Here is a 6,470-nt window from a genome sequence, read left to right on the forward strand (position 1 = left end):
ACCGGTTAATCTAGTTCCCTTGCTCAAAATGGCGTAATTGACAGGTAATTTGAAAGTTGAGGGACTAATTATGGAAAAAAAAACTTGGGAGATCAATTCAGGACAGAGCCAAAACATAATAATTGGTATGTTATAGATGACATCATACAATTAGGTAGCAAATGAGATGCATCTAGCTAGACATTGTCCGCTACATGTGGCCTTAATAGACCATAATGTGTTTTTCAAGTTAAGAAATATCCCAATGGCTTGCTCATCCTCCACTAGTGTAACCTCCACCAATTGAACGTTGAGGCTACGACTAATAAACACACCCTTAAAGTTCAGTTCCTCTATTGGAAATCTCATGGGGGTTCGAGGTTGACATAACTTTTGCTTCTTCCTACTTCACTTTGTTCTGTGGAGGACTCGTAAACCCTAACTATGGCTTGAGATTTTGGAGTACTACTCATGAAAAGGACGAATACAAGTTGAACATAATTTCCTCTCATTTACACTTGTCTCATTTAACTTGATAATTACGTGGTGCGTGCAATTGCCATTGTGAACTTCAATTTTATTTTTATTCCCTTTTCTAATTAACACGTAAGCAAAGTAATTGGCTCATTTAGTTCCCTTGCTCAAAATGACGTAATTGACAGGTAACTTGAAAGTTGATGGGCTAATTGCGGAAAAAAAACTTGAGTGATCAATCCGGGACAAAGCTAAAACTTTGTTGTGCTACAATATTAATTTTATTATAAAAAAATTGGTACGTTATAGATTACATCATATGGTTAGGTAGCAAATGACATGTATCTAGCTAGACATTGTCCGCTACATGTGGCCTTAATAGACGATAATGTGTTTCACAAGTAGGATGTGGTTGGAGTATGTAGATTAGATATAACGAGTCAACGTTACTAACAATGTCATCTAAACTCATTGAGTCACACAACTAAGGAAATTGGTAAACAAGTGTTGTGAGGAAAAAATGCTCAAGGATTACATGTGTTGTGAACAAAGTTGGGCCTCGGCAGAAATGACACAATCTATGCACTCCCAAAGTCAAGGCTAAACTGGTTCGTGCATGTAGATTTCAATCCGGTTTGGAACCCTGATGACAACTTATATTAAGGATGATATACCTAACCTTTGATAAGCTAAATTTAGAGTTTCACATGTGGTTTCTAGATAGATTAAAAGGTGTCATTTCATATCTTATTATGTTGATTGATCTATTCAGGTAGCTCTTAATCATCGCACCCAGATGTTGCCTCCATGTGAGATATTGTTAGATGAAAGCTACTTGGGTTCCTATAGCATGGAGTTTAACTGTACATCTACCAAAATGCTCCCCATTATAAGAATCTCTATAAAACCCCAATGGTAGCTCAATGGGTGATTCCGTAGGATTTGAATTTTGGATTTGTTTAATTTATGTTTCTGTTTCTCATTCTTGTTAGTCATCAAGAAAGATAAATAAAAAAAATCCAACAACCTACATTATTTGCAGGACCGGTCCAAACATATATGGGGCCCGTGACGAAAAGAAAAAAAAGAACCCTTCAAATACAAATATAATAAAGATTCATAAAAATATAATTACTCTTCAATATAGACGTTTTCAATTAGAAATAAAATGCAAACTAAATTGTTTATATTTTGAGCTAAATTGAATTTCAACCAACTTTAGGTTCTAAAAATCATTTAGATAATATATATATATATATATATATATATATATATATATATATATATATATATATATATATATATATATATATATATATATATATATATATATATATATATATATATATAAACTACATAACCCATAAATTTTGGGCCCCCTGGAATCGTGGGCCCTGAGCGATCACTCGGGTTGCCCACCGTCCGGACCGGCCCTGATTATTTGCTGGGCTTTTTAGATTTTTTTTTTCATTGAGGAAGATTCAAAGAGTAAAGAAGACAATAGACTGGAAATGGAAGAATATGTGGGTTTCGTAGTAGAGAAGGGAAGCGCACAGTGGAAGGATGCCATGCGTTGGATGAAGATTATGATTAAGTTAGATAAAAAGTAATAAAGAAAATAAATTTTAATTTTAAAGAATAAAATGTAAATCAGTTTATCAATACATTGATATAATTTTAATTTTTACAAAATTGAAATTAAATAAACAAGTTTACGTGGATGTAATATCAACACCATAGAGACTAAATTTGAATGATTTTGCCAATATATGCCTCATAATAGCTACTATCGATATAACTAATTGAAATAAGCCTTAAGAATGTAATTCGAACGCATTGGATTTCAATGGCTTATTAAATACAATTAAATAATTGAAGATCTAAACATCGAAAAGATGGTAGATACCGATCAAATGTGATAGTATATCTTTTTTGTTTATTCGTAATAGCTACTCACTTTCGGTTTTACGTATCATAGCATTTAACATAGATCTTAATAGGAGTAATAAATACTATGAAATATGAATCTAAATTTGACCGAATTGCAAGAACTGAAAACCGATTAAGGAGTAAACGGGAAACCGAGAACTAGACTGCATACCACTATCCGGTTACCAACACTGTTATTTGTTATTGATGATTAGGAAATGTGTTATCCAAGAATGTGTTCAGAACCAGCACAAACCGTACCGGAACCAACAATAACGAAACCCCAAAATGATTGACTGTGGGAACCAGACGGAATGCCACTAATCGGTTCGAACCGGTTTCAGTTCGATTCCGGTTCCAGGTTAGCTTTTCAATTAAAAAATTCATCTTGTTATTATGTGTAAATAATATAAGTATGTAATTATTAAGGGATATGTATTAGTATTATAATTAAAAATTATAAGTGCTACTATTATACATAAAAAAAAATAGATAGATTTTCATTATTATATGGTTTAAAGATAAAATATATTTCTTATATTAAAATGTAAAATAAAACGTATCTTTTGATACAAATTGTATGTGTTAATAAATTAGTGGCGGGGTTGTGTAGGCATTTAGGGTACTTCATCTAGTATGTGTGCACTTCAAATGTTGATCTATTTGGAGTTAAAAGCACCATCCCACCATTTCCGGCGGGCCCAAATGTATCATGATGTTTACATAGTGGATCAGAAGTGTAGTAAAATATATCTTTTTATTAAAAGCTACCATATAAATGATTGCTTAATATATTAATATTTTTTATACATATTAAAGCATGTAAGAGAAATAAAACAATGATTTGATATCGAATATTGTCGACTTATAAGATTTAATACTTATGATAATCCTCAAACAGAAACAGACGAAATAAATTTCACAAAATTATATAAATGCTCTCTATGATTTGGTTAAATAGACACTCGCAGTCATATTTTATGAAAACGGATAAACTTGGTCCTTGTATTTTGTTGATTTTGCATAAATGATCATTGCAATACACGACATCAATGAATACCATTGAATTTTTATAAAATGATATGATTTAACCCTTTTTTTTGAAAATATTTTGTATTTTAATATTATTTCTTTAAAATACAAGCCAGGTATGTTAAGTTCTATAACTATTAACCTAAACACCTATGACAACACCTTCAACGAAAAATCCAATATCTCATATACATATATCTAACTCTGGTATAGTGTGTGTATATCACAATCCACCGAGAAACAAGTGATAGCTTTTCTATATACTTCTTAGGTTAATTACATTGCAACAGAAACAAACAATTTTAATCTAAGGGAAACAAACTCTAAAACCTAAAATGATCTTAACTTAATGTATATTAACAACTACAAGAGGGATCAAAGAATTATTAACATTTAGCAAAACCAATTTGCTTTGATAGAGATTGAATTCCAACAAGCCATGGAAGATTACAACCAAAGTAGAGTGCTTTTAATGGTTCAAACCAACAATATCAAACTATTGATGTTAGAAAGTAACCCTTAGCACAATAGAGATTGACTAAGGAATTAAGGAGAGAAGAGCAACTCTAAAAACAATAAAGTGGGACAAAATTATTATTGCATGGGAGGGGGTATTTACAACTTCCAGTTGCTTGTAGAGAAATCAGATTTGAAAAATGTAACATTCATTGTTCTGGTAATTACCATTTTGACCCTTATTATGTAATATGTTTGCAAATTGGTCCTAAGTGACATTTAAATGAAAATCATGGATTTGATTAAGTATAATGGGTGTAATCTATGTACGTTGGGCGTACGTAGCAGATGGTCAAACGCTAATTTTTAGGGTTTAGACCCATCATTATCTCATTGAGACCCCTTCATTCATCGGCATCCGTTGTCTACTTCATCCTTCACAAACCCTAATCTCCATTAGTTGTGATTTGAGCTCATTTTTGGTGTTGGTGTCCACTTTTGAAGAAAGGAAGCCATTGGATAGCAAGGAAGGAACTCCAAGCTTGGTATATTTGAGTTTTACACACTTTGAGCAACCTACAGAAGGTATAAAGTTGTGAACTTGTTGGTTATTTCATTAGATCTTGCTAGATGTGGAGTTTTGTACTTATTAGCCCCATAATCTTGTTCTATTTGAGTATCAGATAGTCTAGTCCAAATGAGTTGTCCTTTTGGATATTTTTTAGTGTCTAAGTGATAAAAATGGGATCTTGGTCGTTCTTTTCATACCATGCAAAGGCTATGATGTCTGAATGGGTTAAGAAGTTAGAGTTTTACGATTTGGACACTTATAGCCATGCAAGATCATAAAGTTAGAAACTATATGATGTAGAAAAGTATTTGGGACTAGATCTGGGCTTTAGACGAAAGGAATTAAAAGAATAAACACTTAATAGAAAGATTGGATGTTAACTAAGTATGATGGGCATACTTCTGAGTACGATGTGTGTGCTCCCTTGGAGCCCCGTTTCTGGATTAGCGAGTACGCCATGCATACATGCTAAATACGTTGGGCATACTCAACCTGAGTTAGCTCGTTTAACTTTTTGACCTTTGACCTTGACTAGGATTTTGACCAAGTTGGACCTAGGGGTATTTTGGTTAATTTGAGTTGTAGTTGAGATTTGGTGTAATATCTCGATTTTCAGGTATTTTACATTTTGACCCTTGGTATGTGTACGTTGGGTGTACGTTGTGTACGTTGAGCGTACGTGGTCAGGGGAAAACACTAATTTTTAGGGTTTGGAGCCTGTTCAAACATCCTTAACTCATTGATATCTATTCATTCTTTAGCCTCCACCTCCATATTCCACCCTAGTTAACCCTAATGTATTTTTTAGCATCATTGAGCCATTAGTGTGTTTTGGTGTTCATAGAGGAAAGAGAAGGAAAGGAGGACATATTGGAAGCTTAGAGCAACCTTGGACTCCTTCATCAACAGATGGTATAAAGTTTATACGTTGATGCTTATTTGGTTAGTCTAGCTTGTATGATGTTATTATGTGCTTTTGTCCCCAAAAATGATTTTCTTCTGTATGGTATGCTCTAGACCAAATTGATTGCCTTTTTAGATGTTTTGGAGTGTCAGGTTATAAAAATGCAATCTTAGTCATTAGTTTCCTTCAATGCATGGATTACAATGTCTTAATGTGTTGAAAAGATAGGGTTTCTAGTATTGACCACTTCCTAGCCATGTAAGGTCATAAAGTTGGAAACTTTATGACTTAAGATGTTTTATTAGGACTAGATATGGATTTTTGGCCAAAAGGGCTTAAGGGATTATGCTATTAATAAAAGGAAAAATTAGATGGCATGTACGTTGGGCATACATTATGGTACACTGCACATACATAGTTAACAACCCATATTTTGGTCAAGACCCTAGTATGTTGGGTGTACTCAGCTGAGTTGACTCAGTCGACTTCTTTGACTTTTAACTTTGACCAGGATTTGAACAAGTTTGACCTTAGGGTATTTTTAGTTGTAGTTGATATTGGTCACTAATTTATATATAGGGGGACCTATAGAGCTGATATTCAAAGTAGTGTCATATTCAGCTATCTTTTCGGACTGAGAGGTGAGTTTTCCCTACTGTACTTATGGGTCAAAGGTACGAATGCTGGCCCATTTGATTAGATATCCTGGTTTGTCGTATGATGTTATGATGAGAGTATTTGTTCATTAGTTATGAGATTATACTGGTAGATCTAAATAATTATCTATATTGTTTGTTGTGCGGTATCATAACAACGAGTATAATAGTGCTCAAAGTAAATACAACCATCATAAATATAATTGAAAAGGTTACACCATAGTATGAGTTTACATATTTCAAATTCAATTACACTATGATGACAAGATGAATTGTTTGACGCCTTAGCATCCCATCCTCAAAAGTTGTGGGTTACTTGTTTGACTGATTTCCTGAGAATACAAGTAGTTTCGAATATAGATCTATACACAATTATCACGCACTCCCTATAAGAGACTCTGGTTATAACTATTTCAGGAAATTTAACCCGTACTCTAAGAGTACAATGAAGACATGTCTTACAATTTAC

The sequence above is a fragment of the Lactuca saligna genome, chromosome 1, assembly GCF_052625555.1.
Source record: "Lactuca saligna cultivar CGN05327 chromosome 1, ASM5262555v1, whole genome shotgun sequence".
Classification (NCBI taxonomy): domain Eukaryota; kingdom Viridiplantae; phylum Streptophyta; class Magnoliopsida; order Asterales; family Asteraceae; genus Lactuca; species Lactuca saligna.